General features: G+C 40.3%; 37 non-coding genes and 2 pseudogenes across 37 annotated transcripts; all 39 read left to right on the plus strand.

The window, feature by feature from the left end:
* Positions 1-337: 337 nt before the first annotated feature.
* On the plus strand, positions 338-456 carry LOC130617247 (5S ribosomal RNA). Its single transcript, XR_008978325.1, has one exon. It is a non-coding gene; the product is annotated as a 5S ribosomal RNA (ribosomal RNA).
* Positions 457-906: 450 nt separating this feature from the next.
* On the plus strand, positions 907-1,025 carry LOC130619229 (5S ribosomal RNA). Its single transcript, XR_008979971.1, has one exon. It is a non-coding gene; the product is annotated as a 5S ribosomal RNA (ribosomal RNA).
* Positions 1,026-1,475: 450 nt separating this feature from the next.
* LOC130615717 (5S ribosomal RNA) lies at positions 1,476-1,594 on the plus strand. Its single transcript, XR_008976805.1, has one exon. It is a non-coding gene; the product is annotated as a 5S ribosomal RNA (ribosomal RNA).
* Positions 1,595-2,044: 450 nt separating this feature from the next.
* Positions 2,045-2,163, plus strand: LOC130615296 (5S ribosomal RNA). The gene has a single exon (XR_008976386.1). It is a non-coding gene; the product is annotated as a 5S ribosomal RNA (ribosomal RNA).
* A 450-nt stretch (positions 2,164-2,613) lies between these two features.
* LOC130618546 (5S ribosomal RNA) lies at positions 2,614-2,731 on the plus strand (annotated as a pseudogene).
* Positions 2,732-3,181: 450 nt separating this feature from the next.
* On the plus strand, positions 3,182-3,300 carry LOC130619242 (5S ribosomal RNA). The gene has a single exon (XR_008979983.1). It is a non-coding gene; the product is annotated as a 5S ribosomal RNA (ribosomal RNA).
* Positions 3,301-3,750: 450 nt separating this feature from the next.
* LOC130615718 (5S ribosomal RNA) lies at positions 3,751-3,869 on the plus strand. Its single transcript, XR_008976806.1, has one exon. It is a non-coding gene; the product is annotated as a 5S ribosomal RNA (ribosomal RNA).
* A 450-nt stretch (positions 3,870-4,319) lies between these two features.
* LOC130618758 (5S ribosomal RNA) lies at positions 4,320-4,438 on the plus strand (annotated as a pseudogene).
* A 449-nt stretch (positions 4,439-4,887) lies between these two features.
* On the plus strand, positions 4,888-5,006 carry LOC130615308 (5S ribosomal RNA). The gene has a single exon (XR_008976398.1). It is a non-coding gene; the product is annotated as a 5S ribosomal RNA (ribosomal RNA).
* Positions 5,007-5,456: 450 nt separating this feature from the next.
* On the plus strand, positions 5,457-5,575 carry LOC130615320 (5S ribosomal RNA). Its single transcript, XR_008976410.1, has one exon. It is a non-coding gene; the product is annotated as a 5S ribosomal RNA (ribosomal RNA).
* A 452-nt stretch (positions 5,576-6,027) lies between these two features.
* On the plus strand, positions 6,028-6,146 carry LOC130616223 (5S ribosomal RNA). The gene has a single exon (XR_008977306.1). It is a non-coding gene; the product is annotated as a 5S ribosomal RNA (ribosomal RNA).
* Positions 6,147-6,596: 450 nt separating this feature from the next.
* Positions 6,597-6,715, plus strand: LOC130615333 (5S ribosomal RNA). Its single transcript, XR_008976423.1, has one exon. It is a non-coding gene; the product is annotated as a 5S ribosomal RNA (ribosomal RNA).
* Positions 6,716-7,167: 452 nt separating this feature from the next.
* Positions 7,168-7,286, plus strand: LOC130616224 (5S ribosomal RNA). The gene has a single exon (XR_008977307.1). It is a non-coding gene; the product is annotated as a 5S ribosomal RNA (ribosomal RNA).
* Positions 7,287-7,730: 444 nt separating this feature from the next.
* LOC130616356 (5S ribosomal RNA) lies at positions 7,731-7,849 on the plus strand. Its single transcript, XR_008977438.1, has one exon. It is a non-coding gene; the product is annotated as a 5S ribosomal RNA (ribosomal RNA).
* A 452-nt stretch (positions 7,850-8,301) lies between these two features.
* LOC130617203 (5S ribosomal RNA) lies at positions 8,302-8,420 on the plus strand. Its single transcript, XR_008978281.1, has one exon. It is a non-coding gene; the product is annotated as a 5S ribosomal RNA (ribosomal RNA).
* A 450-nt stretch (positions 8,421-8,870) lies between these two features.
* Positions 8,871-8,989, plus strand: LOC130618010 (5S ribosomal RNA). Its single transcript, XR_008979086.1, has one exon. It is a non-coding gene; the product is annotated as a 5S ribosomal RNA (ribosomal RNA).
* Positions 8,990-9,439: 450 nt separating this feature from the next.
* On the plus strand, positions 9,440-9,558 carry LOC130619513 (5S ribosomal RNA). The gene has a single exon (XR_008980253.1). It is a non-coding gene; the product is annotated as a 5S ribosomal RNA (ribosomal RNA).
* Positions 9,559-10,008: 450 nt separating this feature from the next.
* LOC130618340 (5S ribosomal RNA) lies at positions 10,009-10,127 on the plus strand. The gene has a single exon (XR_008979414.1). It is a non-coding gene; the product is annotated as a 5S ribosomal RNA (ribosomal RNA).
* A 452-nt stretch (positions 10,128-10,579) lies between these two features.
* Positions 10,580-10,698, plus strand: LOC130617101 (5S ribosomal RNA). The gene has a single exon (XR_008978179.1). It is a non-coding gene; the product is annotated as a 5S ribosomal RNA (ribosomal RNA).
* Positions 10,699-11,148: 450 nt separating this feature from the next.
* Positions 11,149-11,267, plus strand: LOC130619525 (5S ribosomal RNA). The gene has a single exon (XR_008980265.1). It is a non-coding gene; the product is annotated as a 5S ribosomal RNA (ribosomal RNA).
* A 450-nt stretch (positions 11,268-11,717) lies between these two features.
* On the plus strand, positions 11,718-11,836 carry LOC130615345 (5S ribosomal RNA). The gene has a single exon (XR_008976435.1). It is a non-coding gene; the product is annotated as a 5S ribosomal RNA (ribosomal RNA).
* A 450-nt stretch (positions 11,837-12,286) lies between these two features.
* Positions 12,287-12,405, plus strand: LOC130615358 (5S ribosomal RNA). The gene has a single exon (XR_008976447.1). It is a non-coding gene; the product is annotated as a 5S ribosomal RNA (ribosomal RNA).
* Positions 12,406-12,855: 450 nt separating this feature from the next.
* Positions 12,856-12,974, plus strand: LOC130615370 (5S ribosomal RNA). Its single transcript, XR_008976459.1, has one exon. It is a non-coding gene; the product is annotated as a 5S ribosomal RNA (ribosomal RNA).
* Positions 12,975-13,426: 452 nt separating this feature from the next.
* On the plus strand, positions 13,427-13,545 carry LOC130615749 (5S ribosomal RNA). Its single transcript, XR_008976837.1, has one exon. It is a non-coding gene; the product is annotated as a 5S ribosomal RNA (ribosomal RNA).
* Positions 13,546-13,995: 450 nt separating this feature from the next.
* On the plus strand, positions 13,996-14,114 carry LOC130619537 (5S ribosomal RNA). The gene has a single exon (XR_008980277.1). It is a non-coding gene; the product is annotated as a 5S ribosomal RNA (ribosomal RNA).
* Positions 14,115-14,564: 450 nt separating this feature from the next.
* LOC130615382 (5S ribosomal RNA) lies at positions 14,565-14,683 on the plus strand. Its single transcript, XR_008976471.1, has one exon. It is a non-coding gene; the product is annotated as a 5S ribosomal RNA (ribosomal RNA).
* A 450-nt stretch (positions 14,684-15,133) lies between these two features.
* Positions 15,134-15,252, plus strand: LOC130615394 (5S ribosomal RNA). Its single transcript, XR_008976483.1, has one exon. It is a non-coding gene; the product is annotated as a 5S ribosomal RNA (ribosomal RNA).
* A 452-nt stretch (positions 15,253-15,704) lies between these two features.
* LOC130615425 (5S ribosomal RNA) lies at positions 15,705-15,823 on the plus strand. The gene has a single exon (XR_008976513.1). It is a non-coding gene; the product is annotated as a 5S ribosomal RNA (ribosomal RNA).
* A 450-nt stretch (positions 15,824-16,273) lies between these two features.
* Positions 16,274-16,392, plus strand: LOC130618023 (5S ribosomal RNA). The gene has a single exon (XR_008979098.1). It is a non-coding gene; the product is annotated as a 5S ribosomal RNA (ribosomal RNA).
* A 450-nt stretch (positions 16,393-16,842) lies between these two features.
* LOC130619549 (5S ribosomal RNA) lies at positions 16,843-16,961 on the plus strand. Its single transcript, XR_008980289.1, has one exon. It is a non-coding gene; the product is annotated as a 5S ribosomal RNA (ribosomal RNA).
* Positions 16,962-17,411: 450 nt separating this feature from the next.
* LOC130618341 (5S ribosomal RNA) lies at positions 17,412-17,530 on the plus strand. Its single transcript, XR_008979415.1, has one exon. It is a non-coding gene; the product is annotated as a 5S ribosomal RNA (ribosomal RNA).
* A 452-nt stretch (positions 17,531-17,982) lies between these two features.
* LOC130617102 (5S ribosomal RNA) lies at positions 17,983-18,101 on the plus strand. The gene has a single exon (XR_008978180.1). It is a non-coding gene; the product is annotated as a 5S ribosomal RNA (ribosomal RNA).
* Positions 18,102-18,551: 450 nt separating this feature from the next.
* LOC130619562 (5S ribosomal RNA) lies at positions 18,552-18,670 on the plus strand. Its single transcript, XR_008980301.1, has one exon. It is a non-coding gene; the product is annotated as a 5S ribosomal RNA (ribosomal RNA).
* Positions 18,671-19,120: 450 nt separating this feature from the next.
* LOC130615406 (5S ribosomal RNA) lies at positions 19,121-19,239 on the plus strand. The gene has a single exon (XR_008976496.1). It is a non-coding gene; the product is annotated as a 5S ribosomal RNA (ribosomal RNA).
* Positions 19,240-19,689: 450 nt separating this feature from the next.
* LOC130616113 (5S ribosomal RNA) lies at positions 19,690-19,808 on the plus strand. Its single transcript, XR_008977196.1, has one exon. It is a non-coding gene; the product is annotated as a 5S ribosomal RNA (ribosomal RNA).
* Positions 19,809-20,258: 450 nt separating this feature from the next.
* LOC130615419 (5S ribosomal RNA) lies at positions 20,259-20,377 on the plus strand. The gene has a single exon (XR_008976508.1). It is a non-coding gene; the product is annotated as a 5S ribosomal RNA (ribosomal RNA).
* A 452-nt stretch (positions 20,378-20,829) lies between these two features.
* LOC130615752 (5S ribosomal RNA) lies at positions 20,830-20,948 on the plus strand. The gene has a single exon (XR_008976839.1). It is a non-coding gene; the product is annotated as a 5S ribosomal RNA (ribosomal RNA).
* Positions 20,949-21,398: 450 nt separating this feature from the next.
* On the plus strand, positions 21,399-21,517 carry LOC130619575 (5S ribosomal RNA). Its single transcript, XR_008980313.1, has one exon. It is a non-coding gene; the product is annotated as a 5S ribosomal RNA (ribosomal RNA).
* Positions 21,518-21,967: 450 nt separating this feature from the next.
* LOC130615431 (5S ribosomal RNA) lies at positions 21,968-22,086 on the plus strand. Its single transcript, XR_008976520.1, has one exon. It is a non-coding gene; the product is annotated as a 5S ribosomal RNA (ribosomal RNA).
* The last annotated feature ends 115 nt before the right edge of the window (positions 22,087-22,201 follow it).

The following is a 22,201-nucleotide window of genomic DNA, read 5'->3' on the forward strand; positions in this document are numbered from 1 at the left end:
AAAGGACTACAATCTTGCTGCAATAAATGCGCCACGTCGCAAATGAATGGATTAAGAGCGTCAGACAAAGAAAATGGCGATGTAGTTACTTTGCTAATTAACTTTGTCATATGAAAAATAAGTCTGAAAGTACCCCAGATTGCCTTCGTTGGAACTTTTTACCGGAAATCTTAAAGCGCATGGTTGTCGTAAATAATGGATAGCGCTTGAAAAGAGCTTTCAAATGCACATAAATACGACCTATTTCGGATAATCCAGTTAAGAAATATGACCTTTAATGTTTAAACCATTTTCGATGTAATGTGCTAATAAATCGTAGATATCTGCCCGTTTGTTTGTCTACGACCATACCACGATGAACACACCTGTTCTCATGCGATCACGGAAGTTAAGCATCGTCGGGCCGGGATAGTACTTGGATTGGGGACCGCCTGGGAACTCCCGGTGTCGTAGGCTATTGACTTTTTCACGTTACATTATTTATCATTACGACTGTGACGTATCTTTTTTACGCAATAACCGCTGAGTAAATCAAGTAAGAGACATGATTAGAAGTTGCTTTCCCTTAAAAAGGGCTACAATCTTGCTGCAATAAATTCGCCACGTCGCAAATGAATGGATTACGAGCGTCAGACAAAGTAAATGGCGATGTACTTACTTTGCTAACTAACTTTGTCATATGAAAATTAAGTCTGAAAGTACCCTAAATTGCCTTCGTTGGAACTTTTTACCGGAAATCTTAAAGTGCATGGTTGTCGTAAATAATGGATAGCGCTTAAAAAGAGCTTTCAAATGCACATAAACACGAACTATTTCCGATCACCCAGTCAAGAATTACGATCTTTAAAATTTGAACCATTTTCGATGTAATGTGCTAATAAATCGTAGATATCTGCCCGTATGTTTGTCTACGACCATACCACGATGAACACACCTGTTCTCGTCCGATCACGGAAGTTAAGCATCGTTGGGCCGGAATAGTACTTGGATGGGGGACCGCCTGGGAACTCCCGGTGTCGTAGGCTATTGACTTTTTCACGTTACATTATTAATCATTACGACTGTGACGTCTCTTTTTTACGCAATAGCCGCTGCGTAAATCAAGAAAGAGACATGATTAGAAGTTGCTTTCCCAGCAAAACGGCTACAATCGTGCTGCAATAAATGCGCCACGTCGCAAATGAATGGATTACGAGCGTCAGACAAAGAAAATGGCGATGTACTTACTTTGCTAACTAACTTTGTCATATGAAAATTAAGTCTGAAAGTACCCTAAATTGCCTTCGTTGGAACTTTTTACCGGAAATCTTAAAGCGCATTATTGTCGTAAAGAATCGATAGCGCTTAAAAAGAGCTTTCAAATGCACATAAACACAAACTATTTCCGATCACCCAGTCAAGAATTATGATCTTTAAAATTTGAACCATTTTCGATGTAATGTGCTAATAAATCGTAGATATCTGCCCGTATGTTTGTCTGCGACCATACCACGATGAACACACCTGTTCTCGTCCGATCACGGAAGTTAAGCATCGTCGGGCCGGGATAGTACTTGGATGGGGGACCGCCTGGGAACTCCCGGTGTCGTAGGCTATTGACTTTTTCACGTTACATTATTAATCATTACGACTGTGACGTCTCTTTTTTACGCAATAGCCGCTGAGTAAATCAAGAAAGAGACATGATTAGAAGTTGCTTTCCCAGCAAAACGGCTACAATCGTGCTGCAATAAATGCGCCACGTCGCAAATGAATGGATTACGAGCGTCAGACAAAGAAAATGGCGATGTACTTACTTTGCTAACTAACTTTGTCATATGAAAATTAAGTCTGAAAGTACCCTAAATTGCCTTCGTTGGAACTTTTTACCGGAAATCTTAAAGCGCATTATTGTCGTAAAGAATCGATAGCGCTTAAAAAGAGCTTTCAAATGCACATAAACACGAACTATTTCCGATCACCCAGTCAAGAATTATGATCTTTAAAATTTGAACCATTTTCGATGTAATGTGCTAATAAATCGTAGATATCTGCCCGTTTGTTTGTCTACGACCATACCACGATGAACACACCTGTTCTCATCCGATCACGGAAGTTAAGCATCGTCGGGCCGGGATAGTACTTGGATGGGGGACCGCCTGGGAACTCCCGGTGTCGTAGGCTATTGACTTTTTCACGTCACATTATTTATCATTACGGCTGTGACGTATCTTTTTTACGCAATAGCCGCTGAGTAAATCAAGTAAGAGACATGATTAGAAGTTACTTTCCCTTAAAAAGGGCTACAATCTTGCTGCAATAAATGCGCCACGTCGCAAATGAATGGATTAAGAGCGTCAGACAAAGAAAATGGCGATGTAGTTACTTTGCTAATTAACTTTGTCATATGAAAAATAAGTCTGAAAGTACCCCAGATTGCCTTCGTTGGAACTTTTTACCGGAAATCTTAAAGCGCATGGTTGTCGTAAATAATGGATAGCGCTTGAAAAGAGCTTTCAAATGCACATAAATACGACCTATTTCGGATAATCCAGTTAAGAAATATGACCTTTAATGTTTAAACCATTTTCGATGTAATGTGCTAATAAATCGTAGATATCTGCCCGTTTGTTTGTCTACGACCATACCACGTGAACACACCTGTTCTCATGCGATCACGGAAGTTAAGCATCGTCGGGCCGGGATAGTACTTGGATTGGGGACCGCCTGGGAACTCCCGGTGTCGTAGGCTATTGACTTTTTCACGTTACATTATTTATCATTACGACTGTGACGTATCTTTTTTACGCAATAACCGCTGAGTAAATCAAGTAAGAGACATGATTAGAAGTTGCTTTCCCTTAAAAAGGGCTACAATCTTGCTGCAATAAATTCGCCACGTCGCAAATGAATGGATTACGAGCGTCAGACAAAGTAAATGGCGATGTACTTACTTTGCTAACTAACTTTGTCATATGAAAATTAAGTCTGAAAGTACCCTAAATTGCCTTCGTTGGAACTTTTTACCGGAAATCTTAAAGTGCATGGTTGTCGTAAATAATGGATAGCGCTTAAAAAGAGCTTTCAAATGCACATAAACACGAACTATTTCCGATCACCCAGTCAAGAATTATGATCTTTAAAATTTGAACCATTTTCGATGTAATGTGCTAATAAATCGTAGATATCTGCCCGTATGTTTGTCTACGACCATACCACGATGAACACACCTGTTCTCGTCCGATCACGGAAGTTAAGCATCGTTGGGCCGGAATAGTACTTGGATGGGGGACCGCCTGGGAACTCCCGGTGTCGTAGGCTATTGACTTTTTCACGTTACATTATTAATCATTACGACTGTGACGTCTCTTTTTTACGCAATAGCCGCTGAGTAAATCAAGAAAGAGACATTATTAGAAGTTGCTTTCCCAGCAAAACGGCTACAATCGTGCTGCAATAAATGCGCCACGTCGCAAATGAATGGATTACGAGCGTCAGACAAAGAAAATGGCGATGTACTTACTTTGCTAACTAACTTTGTCATATGAAAATTAAGTCTGAAAGTACCCTAAATTGCCTTCGTTGGAACTTTTTACCGGAAATCTTAAAGCGCATTATTGTCGTAAAGAATCGATAGCGCTTAAAAAGAGCTTTCAAATGCACATAAACACAAACTATTTCCGATCACCCAGTCAAGAATTATGATCTTTAAAATTTGAACCATTTTCGATGTAATGTGCTAATAAATCGTAGATATCTGCCCGTATGTTTGTCTGCGACCATACCACGATGAACACACCTGTTCTCGTCCGATCACGGAAGTTAAGCATCGTCGGGCCGGGATAGTACTTGGATGGGGGACCGCCTGGGAACTCCCGGTGTCGTAGGCTATTGACTTTTTCACGTTACATTATTAATCATTACGACTGTGACGTATCTTTTTTACGCAATAGCCGCTGAGTAAATCAAGAAAGAGACATGATTATAAGTTGCTTTCCCAGCAAAACGGCTACAATCGTGCTGCAATAAATGCGCCACGTCGCAAATGAATGGATTACGAGCGTCAGACAAAGAAAATGGCGATGTACTTACTTTGCTAATTAACTTTGTCATATGAAAATTAAGTCTGAAAGTACCCTAGATTGCATTCGTTGGAACTTTTTACCGGAAATCTTAAAGCGCATGGATGTCGTAAATAATGGATAGCGCTTAAAAAGAGCTTTCAAATGAACATAAACACGACCTATTTCGGATAAACCAGTCAAGAAATATGATCTTTAAAGCTTTAATCATTTTCGATGTAATGTGCTAATAAATCGTAGATATCTGCCCGTTTGTTTGTCTACGACCATACCACGATGAACTCACCTGTTCTCGTCCAATCACGGAAGTTAAGCATCGTCGGGCCGGGATAGTACTTGGATGGGGGAACCGCCAGAAACTCCTGGTTTCGTAGGCTATTGACTTTTTCACGTTACATTATTTATCATTACGACTGTGACGTATTTTTTTACGAAATAGCCGCTGAGTAAATCAAGTAAGAGACATGATTAGAAGTTGCTTTCCCTTAAAAAGGGCTACAATCTTGCTGCAATAAATGCGCCACGTCGCAAATGAATGGATTAAGAGCGTCAGACAAAGAAAATGGCAATGTAGTTACTTTGCTAATTAACTTTGTCATATGAAAATTAAGACTGAAAGTACCCTAGATTGCCTTCGTTGGAACTTTTTACCGGAAATCTTAAAGCGCATGGTTGTCGTAATTAATGGATAGTGCTTAAAAAGAGCTTTCAAATGCACATAAACACGACCTATTTCGGATAATCCAGTCAAGAAATATGACCTTTAAAGTTTAAACCATTTTCGATGTAATGTGCTAATAAATCGTAGATATCTGCCCGTTTGTTTGTCTACGACCATACCACGATGAACACACCTGTTCTCATCCGATCACGGAAGTTAAGCATCGTCGGGCCGGGATAGTACTTGGATGGGGGACCGCCTGGGAACTCCCGGTGTCGTAGGCTATTGACTTTTTCACGTCACATTATTTATCATTACGACTGTGACGTATCTTTTTTACGCAATAGCCGCTGAGTAAATCAAGTAAGAGACATGATTAGAAGTTACTTTCCCTTAAAAAGGGCTACAATCTTGCTGCAATAAATGCGCCACGTCGCAAATGAATGGATTAAGAGCGTCAGACAAAGAAAATGGCGATGTAGTTACTTTGCTAATTAACTTTGTCATATGAAAAATAAGTCTGAAAGTACCCCAGATTGACTTCGTTGGAACTTTTTACCGGAAATCTTAAAGCGCATGGTTGTCGTAAATAATGGATAGCGCATGAAAAGAGCTTTCAAATGCACATAAACACGACCTATTTCGGATAATCCAGTTAAGAAATATGACCTTTAAAGTTTAAACCATTTTCGATGTAATGTGCTAATAAATCGTAGATATCTGCCCGTTTGTTTGTCTACGACCATACCACGATGAACACACCTGTTCTCATCCGATCACGGAAGTTAAGCATCGTCGGGCCGGGATAGTACTTGGATGGGGGACCGCCTGGGAACTCCCGGTGTCGTAGGCTATTGACTTTTTCACGTTACATTATTTATCATTACGACTGTGACGTATCTTTTTTACGCAATAACCGCTGAGTAAATCAAGTAAGAGACATGATTAGAAGTTGCTTTCCCTTAAAAAGGGCTACAATCTTGCTGCAATAAATTCGCCACGTCGCAAATGAATGGATTACGAGCGTCAGACAAAGTAAATGGCGATGTACTTACTTTGCTAACTAACTTTGTCATATGAAAATTAAGTCTGAAAGTACCCTAAATTGCCTTCGTTGGAACTTTTTACCGGAAATCTTAAAGTGCATGGTTGTCGTAAATAATGGATAGCGCTTAAAAAGAGCTTTCAAATGCACAAAAAAACACGACCTATTTCGGATAATCCAGTCAAGAAATATGATCTTTAAAGTTTAAACCATTTTCGATGTAATGTGCTAATAAATCGTAGATGTCTGCCCGTTTGTTTGTCTACGACCATACCACGATGAACACACCTGTTCTCGTCCGATCACGGAAGTTAAGCATCGTCGGTCCGGGATAGTACTTGGATGGGGGACCGCCTGGGAACTCCCGGTGTCGTAGGCTATTGACTTTTTCACGTTACATTATTTATCATTACGACTGTGACGTATCTTTTTTACGCAATAGCCGCTGAGTAAATCAAGTAAGAGACATGATTAGAAGTTGCTTTCCCTTAAAAAGGGCTACAATCTTGCTGCAATAAATGCGCCACGTCGCAAATGAATGGATTAAGAGCGTCAGACAAAGAAAATGGCGATGTAGTTACTTTGCTAATTAACTTTGTCATATGAAAAATAAGTCTGAAAGTACCCCAGATTGACTTCGTTGGAACTTTTTACCGGAAATCTTAAAGCGCATGGTTGTCGTAAATAATGGATAGCGCATGAAAAGAGCTTTCAAATGCACATAAACACGACCTATTTCGGATAATCCAGTTAAGAAATATGACCTTTAAAGTTTAAACCATTTTCGATGTAATGTGCTAATAAATCGTAGATATCTGCCCGTTTGTTTGTCTACGACCATACCACGATGAACACACCTGTTCTCATCCGATCACGGAAGTTAAGCATCGTCGGGCCGGGATAGTACTTGGATGGGGGACCGCCTGGGAACTCCCGGTGTCGTAGGCTATTGACTTTTTCACGTTACATTATTTATCATTACGACTGTGACGTATCTTTTTTACGCAATAACCGCTGAGTAAATCAAGTAAGAGACATGATTAGAAGTTGCTTTCCCTTAAAAAGGGCTACAATCTTGCTGCAATAAATTCGCCACGTCGCAAATGAATGGATTACGAGCGTCAGACAAAGTAAATGGCGATGTACTTACTTTGCTAACTAACTTTGTCATATGAAAATTAAGTCTGAAAGTACCCTAAATTGCCTTCGTTGGAACTTTTTACCGGAAATCTTAAAGTGCATGGTTGTCGTAAATAATGGATAGCGCTTAAAAAGAGCTTTCAAATGCACAAAAAAACACGACCTATTTCGGATAATCCAGTCAAGAAATATGATCTTTAAAGTTTAAACCATTTTCGATGTAATGTGCTAATAAATCGTAGATGTCTGCCCGTTTGTTTGTCTACGACCATACCACGATGAACACACCTGTTCTCGTCCGATCACGGAAGTTAAGCATCGTCGGTCCGGGATAGTACTTGGATGGGGGACCGCCTGGGAACTCCCGGTGTCGTAGGCTATTGACTTTTTCACGTTACATTATTTATCATTACGACTGTGACGTATCTTTTTTACGCAATAGCCGCTGAGTAAATCAAGTAAGAGACATGATTAGAAGTTGCTTTCCCTTAAAAAGGGCTACAATCTTGCTGCAATAAATTCGCCACGTCGCAAATGAATGGATTACGAGCGTCAGACAAAGTAAATGGCGATGTACTTAGTTTGCTAACTAACTTTGTCATATGAAAATTAAAAGTACCCTAAATTGCCTTCGTTGGAACTTTTTACCGTAAATCTTAAAGCGCATTATTGTCGTAAAGAATCGATAGCGCTTAAAAAGAGCTTTCAAATGCACATAAACACGAACTATTTCCGATCACCCAGTCAAGAATTATGATCTTTAAAGCTTAAACCATTTTCGATGTAATGTGCTAATAAATCGTAGATATCTGCCCGTTTGTTTGTCTACGACCATACCACGATGAACTCACCTGTTCTCGTCCGATCACGGAAGTTAAGCATCGTTGGGCCGGGATAGTACTTGGATGGGGGACCGCCTGGAAACTCCTGGTGTCGTAGGCTTTTGACTTTTTCACGTTACATTATTTATCATTACGACTGTGACGTATCTTTTTTACGCAATAGCCGCTGAGTAAATCAAGTAAGAGACATGATTAGAAGTTGTTTTCCCTTAAAAAGGGCTACAATCGTGCTGCAATAAATGCGCCACGTCGCAAATGAATGGATTACGAGCGTCAGAGAAAGAAAGTGGCGATGTACTTACTTTGCTAACTAACTTTGTCATATGAAAATTAAGTCTGAGAGTACCCTAGATTGCATTCGTTGGAACTTTTTACCGGAAATCTTAAAGCGCATGGTTGTCGTAAATAATGGATTGCGCTTAAAAAGAGCTTTCAAATGCTCAAAAAAACACGAAATATTTCTGATCACCCAGTCAAGAATTATGATCTTTAAAATTTGAACCATTTTCGATGTAATGTGCTAATAAATCGTAGATATCTGCCCGTATGTTTGTCTACGACCATACCACGATGAACACACCTGTTCTCGTCCGATCACGAAAGTTAAGCATCGTCAGGCCGGGATAGTACTTGGATGGGGGACCGCCTGGGAACTCCCGGTGTCGTAGGCTATTGACTTTTTCACGTTACATTATTAATCATTACGACTGTGACGTATCTTTTTTACGCAATAGCGGCTGAGTAAATCAAGAAAGAGACATGATTAGAAGTTGCTTTCCCAGCAAAACGGCTACAATCGTGCTGCAATAAATGCGCCACGTCGCAAATGAATGGATTACGAGCGTCAGACAAAGAAAATGGCGATGTACTTACTTTGCTAACTAACTTTGTCATATGAAAATTAAGTCTGAAAGTACCCTAGATTGCATTCGTTGGAACTTTTTACCGGAAATCTTAAAGCGCATGGTTGTCGTAAATAATGGATAGCGCTTAAAAAGAGCTTTCAAATGCACATAAACACGACCTATTTCGGATAAACCAGTCAAGAAATATGATCTTTAAAGCTTAAACCATTTTCGATGTAATGTGCTAATAAATCGTAGATATCTGCCCGTATGTTTGTCTACGACCATACCACGATGAACACACCTGTTCTCGTCCGATCACGGAAGTTAAGCATCGTCGGGCCGGGATAGTACTTGGATGGGAGACCGCCTGGGAACTCCCGGTGTCGTAGGCTATTGACTTTTTCACGTTACATTATTTATCATTACGACTGTGACGTATCTTTTTTACACAATAGCCGCTGAGTAAATCAAGTAAGAGACATGATTAGAAGTTGCTTTCCCTTAAAAAGGGCTACAATCTTGCTGCAATAAATTCGCCACGTCGCAAATGAATGGATTACGAGCGTCAGACAAGGTAAATGGCGATGTACTTAGTTTGCTAACTAACTTTGTCATATGAAAATTAAGTCTGAAAGTACCCTAAATTGCCTTCGTTGGAACTTTTTACCGGAAATCTTAAAGCGCATGGTTGTCGTAAAGAATCGATAGCGCTTAAACAGAGCTTTCAAATGCACATAAACCCGAACTATTTCCGATCACCCAGTCAAGAATTATGATCTTTAAAATTTGAACCATTTTCGATGTAATGTGCTAATAAATCGTAGATATCTGCCCGTATGTTTGTCTACGACCATACCACGATGAACACACCTGTTCTCGTCCGATCACGGAAGTTAAGCATCGTCGGGCCGGGATAGTACTTGGATGGGGGACCGCCTGGGAACTCCCGGTGTCGTAGGCTATTGACTTTTTCACGTTACATTATTAATCATTACGACTGTGACGTATCTTTTTTACGCAATAGCCGCTGAGTAAATCAAGAAAGAGATATGAGTAGAAATTGCTTTCTCAGCGAAACGGCTACAATCGTGCTGCAATAAGTGCGCCACGTCGCAAATGAATGGATTACGAGCGTCAGACAAAGAAAATGGCGATGTACTTAGTTTGCTAACTAACTTTGTCATATGAAAATTAAGTCTGAAAGTACCCTAGATTGCATTCGTTGGAACTTTTTACCGGAAATCTTAAAGCGCATGGTTGTCGTAAATAATGGATAGCGCTTAAAAAGAGCTTTCAAATGCACATAAACACGACCTATTTCGGATAAACCAGTCAAGAAATATGATCTTTAAAGCTTAAACCATTTTCGATGTAATGTGCTAATAAATCGTAGATATCTGCCCGTTTGTTTGTCTACGACCATACCACGATGAACTCACCTGTTCTCGTCCGATCACGGAAGTTAAGCATCGTTGGGCCGGGATAAGACTTGGATGGGGGACCGCCTGGAAACTCCTGGTGTCGTAGGCTATTGACTTTTTCACGTTACATTATTTATCATTACGACTGTGACGTATCTTTTTTACGCAATAGCCGCTGAGTAAATCAAGTAAGAGACATGACTAGAAGTTGCTTTCCCTTAAAAAGGGCTACAATCGTGCTGCAATAAATGCGCCACGTCGCAAATGAATGGATTACGAGCGTCAGACAAAGAAAGTGGCGATGTACTTACTTTGCTAACTAACTTTGTCATATGAAAATTAAGTCTGAGAGTACCCTAGATTGCATTCGTTGGAACTTTTTACCGGAAATCTTAAAGCGCATGGTTGTCGTAAATAATGGATAGCGCTTAAAAAGAGCTTTCAAATGCTCAAAAAAACACGACCTATTTCGGATAATCCAGTCAAGAAATATGATCTTTAAAGTTTGAACCATTTTCGATGTAATGTGCTAATAAATCGTAGATGTCTGCCCGTTTGTTTGTCTACGACCATACCACGATGAACACACCTGTTCTCGTCCGATCACGGAAGTTAAGCATCGTCGCGCCGGGATAGTACCTGGATGGGGGACCGCCTGGGAACTCCCGGTGTCGTAGGCTATTGACTTTTTCACGTTTAATTATTTATCATTACGACTGTGACGTATCTTTTTTACGCAATAGCCGCTGAGTAAATCAAGTAAGAGACATGATTAGAAGTTGCTTTCCCTTAAAAAGGGCTACAATCTTGCTGCAATAAATTCGCCACGTCGCAAATGAATGGATTACGAGCGTCAGACAAGGTAAATGGCGATGTACTTACTTTGCTAACTAACTTTGTCATATGAAAATTAAGTCTGAAAGTACCCTAAATTGCCTTCGTTGGAACTTTTTACCGGAAATTTTAAAGCGCATTATTGTCGTAAAGAATCGATAGCGCTTAAAAAAAGCTTTCAAATGCACATAAACACGAACTATTTCCGATCACCCAGTCCAGAATTATGATCTTTAAAATTTGAACCATTTTCGATGTAATGTGCTAATAAATCGTAGATATCTGCCCGTATGTTTGTCTACGACCATACCACGATGAACACACCTGTTCTCGTCCGATCACGGAAGTTAAGCATCGTCGGGCCGGGATAGTACTTGGATGGGGGACCGCCTGGGAACTCCCGGTGTCGTAGGCTATTGACTTTTTCACGTTACATTATTAATCATTACGACTGTGACGTATATTTTTTACGCAATAGCCGCTGAGTAAATCAAGAAAGAGACATGATTAGAAGTTGCTTTCCCAGCAAAACGGCTACAATCGTGCTGCAATAAATGCGCCACGTCGCAAATGAATGGATTACGAGCGTCAGACAAAGAAAATGGCGATGTACTTACTTTGCTAACTAACTTTGTCATATGAAAATTAAGTCTGAAAGTACCCTAGATTGCATTCGTTGGAACTTTTTACCGGAAATCTTAAAGCGCATGGTTGTCGTAAATAATGGATAGCGCTTAAAAAGAGCTTTCAAATGCACATAAACACGAACTATTTCCGATCACCCAGTCAAGAATTATGATCTTTAAAATTTGAACCATTTTCGATGTAATGTGCTAATAAATCGTAGATATCTGCCCGTTTGTTTGTCTACGACCATACCACGATGAACACACCTGTTCTCATCCGATCACGGAAGTTAAGCATCGTCGGGCCGGGATAGTACTTGGATGGGGGACCGCCTGGGAACTCCCGGTGTCGTAGGCTATTGACTTTTTCACGTTACATTATTTATCATTACGACTGTGACGTATCTTTTTTACGCAATAGCCGCTGAGTAAATCAAGTAAGAGACATGATTAGAAGTTGCTTTCCCAGAAAAACGGCTACAATCGTGCTGCAATAAATGCGCCACGTCGCAAATGAATGGATTACGAGCGTCAGACAAAGTAAATGGCGATGTACTTACTTTGCTAACTAACCTTGTCATATGAAAATTAAGTCTGAAAGTACCCTAAATTGCCTTCGTTGGAACTTTTTACCGGAAATCTTAAAGCGCATTATTGTCGTAAATAATGGATAGCGCTTAAAAAGTGCTTTCAAATGCACATAAACACGACCTATTTCGGATAATCCAGTCAAGAAATATGACCTTTAAAGTTTAAACCATTTTCGATGTAATGTGCTAATAAATCGTAGATATCTGCCCGTTTGTTTGTCTACGACCATACCACGATGAACACACCTGTTCTCATCCGATCACGGAAGTTAAGCATCGTCGGGCCGGGATAGTACTTGGATGGGGGACCGCCTGGGAACTCCCGGTGTCGTAGGCTATTGACTTTTTCACGTCACATTATTTATCATTACGACTGTGACGTATCTTTTTTACGCAATAGCCGCTGAGTAAATCAAGTAAGAGACATGATTAGAAGTTGCTTTCCCTTAAAAAGGGCTACAATCTTGCTGCAATAAATGCGCCACGTCGCAAATGAATGGATTAAGAGCGTCAGACAAAGAAAATGGCGATGTAGTTACTTTGCTAATTAACTTTGTCATATGAAAATTAAGTCTGAAAGTACCCCAGATTGCCTTCGTTGGAACTTTTTACCGGAAATCTTAAAGCGCATGGTTGTCGTAAATAATGGATAGCGCTTGAAAAGAGCTTTCAAATGCACATAAACACGACCTATTTCGGATAATCCAGTCAAGAAATTTGACCTTTAAAATTTAAACCATTTTCGATGTAATGTGCTAATAAATCGCAGATATCTGCCCGTTTGTTTGTCTACGACCATACCACGATGAACACACCTGTTCTCATCCGATCACGGAAGTTAAGCATCGTCGGGCCGGGATAGTACTTGGATGGGGGACCGCCTGGGAACTCCCGGTGTCGTAGGCTATTGACTTTTTCACGTTACATTATTTATCATTACGACTGTGACGTATCTTTTTTACGCAATAGCCGCTGAGTAAATCAAGTAAGAGACATGATTAGAAGTTGCTTTCCCTTAAAAAGGGCTACAATCTTGCTGCAATAAAGTCGCCACGTCGCAAATGAATGGATTACGAGCGTCAGACAAAGTAAATGGCGATGTACTTACTTTGCTAACTAACTTTGTCATATGAAAATTAAGTCTGAAAGTACCCTAAATTGCCTTCGTTGGAACTTTTTACCGGAAATCTTAAAGCGCATGGTTGTCGTAAATAATGGATAGCGTTTAAAAAGAGCTTTCAAATGCACAAAAAAACACGACCTATTTCGGATAATCCAGTCAAGAAATATGATCTTTGAAGTTTAAACCATTTTCGATGTAATGTGCTAATAAATCGTAGATGTCTGCCCGTTTGTTTGTCTACGACCATACCACGATGAACACACCTGTTCTCGTCCGATCACGGAAGTTAAGCATCGTCGGGCCGGGATAGTACTTGGATGGGGAACCGCCTGGGAACTCCCGGTGTCGTAGGCTATTGACTTTTTCACGTTACATTATTAATCATTACGACTGTGACGTATCTTTTTTACGCAATAGCCGCTGAGTAAATCAAGAAAGGGACATGATTAGAAGTTGCTTTCCCTTAAAAAGGGCTACAATCTTGCTGCAATAAATTCGCCACGTCGCAAATGAATGGATTACGAGCGTCAGACAAGGTAAATGGCGATGTACTTACTTTGCTAACTAACTTTGTCATATGAAAATTAAGTCTGAAAGTACCCTAAATTGCCTTCGTTGGAACTTTTTACCGGAAATTTTAAAGCGCATTATTGTCGTAAAGAATCGATAGCGCTTAAAAAAAGCTTTCAAATGCACATAAACACGAACTATTTCCGATCACCCAGTCCAGAATTATGATCTTTAAAATTTGAACCATTTTCGATGTAATGTGCTAATAAATCGTAGATATCTGCCCGTATGTTTGTCTACGACCATACCACGATGAACACACCTGTTCTCGTCCGATCACGGAAGTTAAGCATCGTCGGGCCGGGATAGTACTTGGATGGGGGACCGCCTGGGAACTCCCGGTGTCGTAGGCTATTGACTTTTTCACGTTACATTATTAATCATTACGACTGTGACGTATATTTTTTACGCAATAGCCGCTGAGTAAATCAAGAAAGAGACATGATTAGAAGTTGCTTTCCCAGCAAAACGGCTACAATCGTGCTGCAATAAATGCGCCACGTCGCAAATGAATGGATTACGAGCGTCAGACAAAGAAAATGGCGATGTACTTACTTTGCTAACTAACTTTGTCATATGAAAATTAAGTCTGAAAGTACCCTAGATTGCATTCGTTGGAACTTTTTACCGGAAATCTTAAAGCGCATGGTTGTCGTAAATAATGGATAGCGCTTAAAAAGAGCTTTCAAATGCACATAAACACGAACTATTTCCGATCACCCAGTCAAGAATTATGATCTTTAAAATTTGAACCATTTTCGATGTAATGTGCTAATAAATCGTAGATATCTGCCCGTTTGTTTGTCTACGACCATACCACGATGAACACACCTGTTCTCATCCGATCACGGAAGTTAAGCATCGTCGGGCCGGGATAGTACTTGGATGGGGGACCGCCTGGGAACTCCCGGTGTCGTAGGCTATTGACTTTTTCACGTTACATTATTTATCATTACGACTGTGACGTATCTTTTTTACGCAATAGCCGCTGAGTAAATCAAGTAAGAGACATGATTAGAAGTTGCTTTCCCAGAAAAACGGCTACAATCGTGCTGCAATAAATGCGCCACGTCGCAAATGAATGGATTACGAGCGTCAGACAAAGAAAATGGCGATGTAGTTACTTTGCTAATTAACTTTGTCATATGAAAATTAAGTCTGAAAGTACCCCAGATTGCCTTCGTTGGAACTTTTTACCGGAAATCTTAAAGCGCATGGTTGTCGTAAATAATGGATAGCGCTTGAAAAGAGCTTTCAAATGCACATAAACACGACCTATTTCGGATAATCCAGTCAAGAAATATGACCTTTAAAATTTAAACCATTTTCGATGTAATGTGCTAATAAATCGCAGATATCTGCCCGTTTGTTTGTCTACGACCATACCACGATGAACACACCTGTTCTCATCCGATCACGGAAGTTAAGCATCGTCGGGCCGGGATAGTACTTGGATGGGGGACCGCCTGGGAACTCCCGGTGTCGTAGGCTATTGACTTTTTCACGTTACATTATTTATCATTACGACTGTGACGTATCTTTTTTACGCAATAGCCGCTGAGTAAATCAAGTAAGAGACATGATTAGAAGTTGCTTTCCCTTAAAAAGGGCTACAATCTTGCTGCAATAAAGTCGCCACGTCGCAAATGAATGGATTACGAGCGTCAGACAAAGTAAATGGCGATGTACTTACTTTGCTAACTAACTTTGTCATATGAAAATTAAGTCTGAAAGTACCCTAGATTGCCTTCGTTGGAACTTTTTACCGGAAATCTTAAAGCGCATGGTTGTCGTAAATAATGGATAGCGTTTAAAAAGAGCTTTCAAATGCACAAAAAAACACGACCTATTTCGGATAAACCAGTCAAGAAATATGATCTTTAAAGCTTAAACCATTTTCGATGTAATGTGCTAATAAATCGTAGATGTCTGCCCGTTTGTTTGTCTACGACCATACCACGATGAACACACCTGTTCTCGTCCGATCACGGAAGTTAAGCATCGTCGGGCCGGGATAGTACTTGGATGGGGAACCGCCTGGGAACTCCTGGTGTCGTAGGCTATTGACTTTTTCACGTTACATTATTAATCATTACGACTGTGACGTATCTTTTTTACGCAATAGCCGCTGAGTAAATCAAGAAAGAGACATGATTAGAAGTTGCTTTCCCAGCAAAACGGCGACAATCGTGCTGCAATAAATGCGCCACGTCGCAAATGAATGGATTACGAGCGTCAGACAAAGAAAATGGCGATGTACTTACTTTGCTAACTAACTTTGTCATATGAAAATTAAGTCTGAAAGTACCCTAGATTGCATTCGTTGGAACTTTTTACCGGAAATCTTAAAGCGCATGGTTGTCGTAAATAATGGATAGCGCTTAAAAAGAGCTTTCAAATGCACATAAACACGACCTATTTCGGATAAACCAGTCAAGAAATATGATCTTTAAAGCTTAAACCATTTTCGATGTAATGTGCTAATAAATCGTAGATATCTGCCCGTATGTTTGTCTACGACCATACCACGATGAACACACCTGTTCTCGTCCGATCACGGAAGTTAAGCATCGTCGGGCCGGGATAGTACTTGGATGGGAGACCGCCTGGGAACTCCCGGTGTCGTAGGCTATTGACTTTTTCACGTTACATTATTTATCATTACGACTGTGACGTATCTTTTTTACACAATAGCCGCTGAGTAAATCAAGTAAGAGACATGATTAGAAGTTGCTTTCCCTTAAAAAGGGCTACAATCTTGCTGCAATAAATTCGCCACGTCGCAAATGAATGGATTACGAGCGTCAGACAAGGTAAATGGCGATGTACTTAGTTTGCTAACTAACTTTGTCATATGAAAATTAAGTCTGAAAGTACCCTAAATTGCCTTCGTTGGAACTTTTTACCGGAAATCTTAAAGCGCATGGTTGTCGTAAAGAATCGATAGCGCTTAAACAGAGCTTTCAAATGCACATAAACCCGAACTATTTCCGATCACCCAGTCAAGAATTATGATCTTTAAAATTTGAACCATTTTCGATGTAATGTGCTAATAAATCGTAGATATCTGCCCGTATGTTTGTCTACGACCATACCACGATGAACACACCTGTTCTCGTCCGATCACGGAAGTTAAGCATCGTCGGGCCGGGATAGTACTTGGATGGGGGACCGCCTGGGAACTCCCGGTGTCGTAGGCTATTGACTTTTTCACGTTACATTATTAATCATTACGACTGTGACGTATCTTTTTTACGCAATAGCCGCTGAGTAAATCAAGAAAGAGATATGAGTAGAAATTGCTTTCTCAGCGAAACGGCTACAATCGTGCTGCAATAAGTGCGCCACGTCGCAAATGAATGGATTACGAGCGTCAGACAAAGAAAATGGCGATGTACTTAGTTTGCTAACTAACTTTGTCATATGAAAATTAAGTCTGAAAGTACCCTAGATTGCATTCGTTGGAACTTTTTACCGGAAATCTTAAAGCGCATGGTTGTCGTAAATAATGGATAGCGCTTAAAAAGAGCTTTCAAATGCACATAAACACGACCTATTTCGGATAAACCAGTCAAGAAATATGATCTTTAAAGCTTAAACCATTTTCGATGTAATGTGCTAATAAATCGTAGATATCTGCCCGTTTGTTTGTCTACGACCATACCACGATGAACTCACCTGTTCTCGTCCGATCACGGAAGTTAAGCATCGTTGGGCCGGGATAAGACTTGGATGGGGGACCGCCTGGAAACTCCTGGTGTCGTAGGCTATTGACTTTTTCACGTTACATTATTTATCATTACGACTGTGACGTATCTTTTTTACGCAATAGCCGCTGAGTAAATCAAGTAAGAGACATGACTAGAAGTTGCTTTCCCTTAAAAAGGGCTACAATCGTGCTGCAATAAATGCGCCACGTCGCAAATGAATGGATTACGAGCGTCAGACAAAGAAAGTGGCGATGTACTTACTTTGCTAACTAACTTTGTCATATGAAAATTAAGTCTGAGAGTACCCTAGATTGCATTCGTTGGAACTTTTTACCGGAAATCTTAAAGCGCATGGTTGTCGTAAATAATGGATAGCGCTTAAAAAGAGCTTTCAAATGCTCAAAAAAACACGACCTATTTCGGATAATCCAGTCAAGAAATATGATCTTTAAAGTTTGAACCATTTTCGATGTAATGTGCTAATAAATCGTAGATGTCTGCCCGTTTGTTTGTCTACGACCATACCACGATGAACACACCTGTTCTCGTCCGATCACGGAAGTTAAGCATCGTCGCGCCGGGATAGTACCTGGATGGGGGACCGCCTGGGAACTCCCGGTGTCGTAGGCTATTGACTTTTTCACGTTTAATTATTTATCATTACGACTGTGACGTATCTTTTTTACGCAATAGCCGCTGAGTAAATCAAGTAAGAGACATGATTAGAAGTTGCTTTCCCTTAAAAAGGGCTACAATCTTGCTGCAATAAATTCGCCACGTCGCAAATGAATGGATTACGAGCGTCAGACAAGGTAAATGGCGATGTACTTACTTTGCTAACTAACTTTGTCATATGAAAATTAAGTCTGAAAGTACCCTAAATTGCCTTCGTTGGAACTTTTTACCGGAAATTTTAAAGCGCATTATTGTCGTAAAGAATCGATAGCGCTTAAAAAAAGCTTTCAAATGCACATAAACACGAACTATTTCCGATCACCCAGTCCAGAATTATGATCTTTAAAATTTGAACCATTTTCGATGTAATGTGCTAATAAATCGTAGATATCTGCCCGTATGTTTGTCTACGACCATACCACGATGAACACACCTGTTCTCGTCCGATCACGGAAGTTAAGCATCGTCGGGCCGGGATAGTACTTGGATGGGGGACCGCCTGGGAACTCCCGGTGTCGTAGGCTATTGACTTTTTCACGTTACATTATTAATCATTACGACTGTGACGTATATTTTTTACGCAATAGCCGCTGAGTAAATCAAGAAAGAGACATGATTAGAAGTTGCTTTCCCAGCAAAACGGCTACAATCGTGCTGCAATAAATGCGCCACGTCGCAAATGAATGGATTACGAGCGTCAGACAAAGAAAATGGCGATGTACTTACTTTGCTAACTAACTTTGTCATATGAAAATTAAGTCTGAAAGTACCCTAGATTGCATTCGTTGGAACTTTTTACCGGAAATCTTAAAGCGCATGGTTGTCGTAAATAATGGATAGCGCTTAAAAAGAGCTTTCAAATGCACATAAACACGAACTATTTCCGATCACCCAGTCAAGAATTATGATCTTTAAAATTTGAACCATTTTCGATGTAATGTGCTAATAAATCGTAGATATCTGCCCGTTTGTTTGTCTACGACCATACCACGATGAACACACCTGTTCTCATCCGATCACGGAAGTTAAGCATCGTCGGGCCGGGATAGTACTTGGATGGGGGACCGCCTGGGAACTCCCGGTGTCGTAGGCTATTGACTTTTTCACGTTACATTATTTATCATTACGACTGTGACGTATCTTTTTTACGCAATAGCCGCTGAGTAAATCAAGTAAGAGACATGATTAGAAGTTGCTTTCCCAGAAAAACGGCTACAATCGTGCTGCAATAAATGCGCCACGTCGCAAATGAATGGATTACGAGCGTCAGACAAAGTAAATGGCGATGTACTTACTTTGCTAACTAACCTTGTCATATGAAAATTAAGTCTGAAAGTACCCTAAATTGCCTTCGTTGGAACTTTTTACCGGAAATCTTAAAGCGCATTATTGTCGTAAATAATGGATAGCGCTTAAAAAGTGCTTTCAAATGCACATAAACACGACCTATTTCGGATAATCCAGTCAAGAAATATGACCTTTAAAGTTTAAACCATTTTCGATGTAATGTGCTAATAAATCGTAGATATCTGCCCGTTTGTTTGTCTACGACCATACCACGATGAACACACCTGTTCTCATCCGATCACGGAAGTTAAGCATCGTCGGGCCGGGATAGTACTTGGATGGGGGACCGCCTGGGAACTCCCGGTGTGGTAGGCTATTGACTTTTTCACGTCACATTATTTATCATTACGACTGTGACGTATCTTTTTTACGCAATAGCCGCTGAGTAAATCAAGTAAGAGACATGATTAGAAGTTGCTTTCCCTTAAAAAGGGCTACAATCTTGCTGCAATAAATGCGCCACGTCGCAAATGAATGGATTAAGAGCGTCAGACAAAGAAAATGGCGATGTAGTTACTTTGCTAATTAACTTTGTCATATGAAAATTAAGTCTGAAAGTACCCCAGATTGCCTTCGTTGGAACTTTTTACCGGAAATCTTAAAGCGCATGGTTGTCGTAAATAATGGATAGCGCTTGAAAAGAGCTTTCAAATGCACATAAACACGACCTATTTCGGATAATCCAGTCAAGAAATTTGACCTTTAAAATTTAAACCATTTTCGATGTAATGTGCTAATAAATCGCAGATATCTGCCCGTTTGTTTGTCTACGACCATACCACGATGAACACACCTGTTCTCATCCGATCACGGAAGTTAAGCATCGTCGGGCCGGGATAGTACTTGGATGGGGGACCGCCTGGGAACTCCCGGTGTCGTAGGCTATTGACTTTTTCACGTTACATTATTTATCATTACGACTGTGACGTATCTTTTTTACGCAATAGCCGCTGAGTAAATCAAGTAAGAGACATGATTAGAAGTTGCTTTCCCTTAAAAAGGGCTACAATCTTGCTGCAATAAAGTCGCCACGTCGCAAATGAATGGATTACGAGCGTCAGACAAAGTAAATGGCGATGTACTTACTTTGCTAACTAACTTTGTCATATGAAAATTAAGTCTGAAAGTACCCTAAATTGCCTTCGTTGGAACTTTTTACCGGAAATCTTAAAGCGCATGGTTGTCGTAAATAATGGATAGCGTTTAAAAAGAGCTTTCAAATGCACAAAAAAACACGACCTATTTCGGATAATCCAGTCAAGAAATATGATCTTTGAAGTTTAAACCATTTTCGATGTAATGTGCTAATAAATCGTAGATGTCTGCCCGTTTGTTTGTCTACGACCATACCACGATGAACACACCTGTTCTCGTCCGATCACGGAAGTTAAGCATCGTCGGGCCGGGATAGTACTTGGATGGGGAACCGCCTGGGAACTCCCGGTGTCGTAGGCTATTGACTTTTTCACGTTACATTATTAATCATTACGACTGTGACGTATCTTTTTTACGCAATAGCCGCTGAGTAAATCAAGAAAGGGACATGATTAGAAGTTGCTTTCCCTTAAAAAGGGCTACAATCTTGCTGCAATAAATTCGCCACGTCGCAAATGAATGGATTACGAGCGTCAGACAAGGTAAATGGCGATGTACTTACTTTGCTAACTAACTTTGTCATATGAAAATTAAGTCTGAAAGTACCCTAAATTGCCTTCGTTGGAACTTTTTACCGGAAATTTTAAAGCGCATTATTGTCGTAAAGAATCGATAGCGCTTAAAAAAAGCTTTCAAATGCACATAAACACGAACTATTTCCGATCACCCAGTCCAGAATTATGATCTTTAAAATTTGAACCATTTTCGATGTAATGTGCTAATAAATCGTAGATATCTGCCCGTATGTTTGTCTACGACCATACCACGATGAACACACCTGTTCTCGTCCGATCACGGAAGTTAAGCATCGTCGGGCCGGGATAGTACTTGGATGGGGGACCGCCTGGGAACTCCCGGTGTCGTAGGCTATTGACTTTTTCACGTTACATTATTAATCATTACGACTGTGACGTATATTTTTTACGCAATAGCCGCTGAGTAAATCAAGAAAGAGACATGATTAGAAGTTGCTTTCCCAGCAAAACGGCTACAATCGTGCTGCAATAAATGCGCCACGTCGCAAATGAATGGATTACGAGCGTCAGACAAAGAAAATGGCGATGTACTTACTTTGCTAACTAACTTTGTCATATGAAAATTAAGTCTGAAAGTACCCTAGATTGCATTCGTTGGAACTTTTTACCGGAAATCTTAAAGCGCATGGTTGTCGTAAATAATGGATAGCGCTTAAAAAGAGCTTTCAAATGCACATAAACACGAACTATTTCCGATCACCCAGTCAAGAATTATGATCTTTAAAATTTGAACCATTTTCGATGTAATGTGCTAATAAATCGTAGATATCTGCCCGTTTGTTTGTCTACGACCATACCACGATGAACACACCTGTTCTCATCCGATCACGGAAGTTAAGCATCGTCGGGCCGGGATAGTACTTGGATGGGGGACCGCCTGGGAACTCCCGGTGTCGTAGGCTATTGACTTTTTCACGTTACATTATTTATCATTACGACTGTGACGTATCTTTTTTACGCAATAGCCGCTGAGTAAATCAAGTAAGAGACATGATTAGAAGTTGCTTTCCCAGAAAA

The sequence above is a fragment of the Hydractinia symbiolongicarpus genome, chromosome 11 (genome assembly GCF_029227915.1).
Source record: "Hydractinia symbiolongicarpus strain clone_291-10 chromosome 11, HSymV2.1, whole genome shotgun sequence".
In the NCBI taxonomy this organism is placed as follows: Eukaryota; Metazoa; Cnidaria; class Hydrozoa; order Anthoathecata; family Hydractiniidae; genus Hydractinia; species Hydractinia symbiolongicarpus.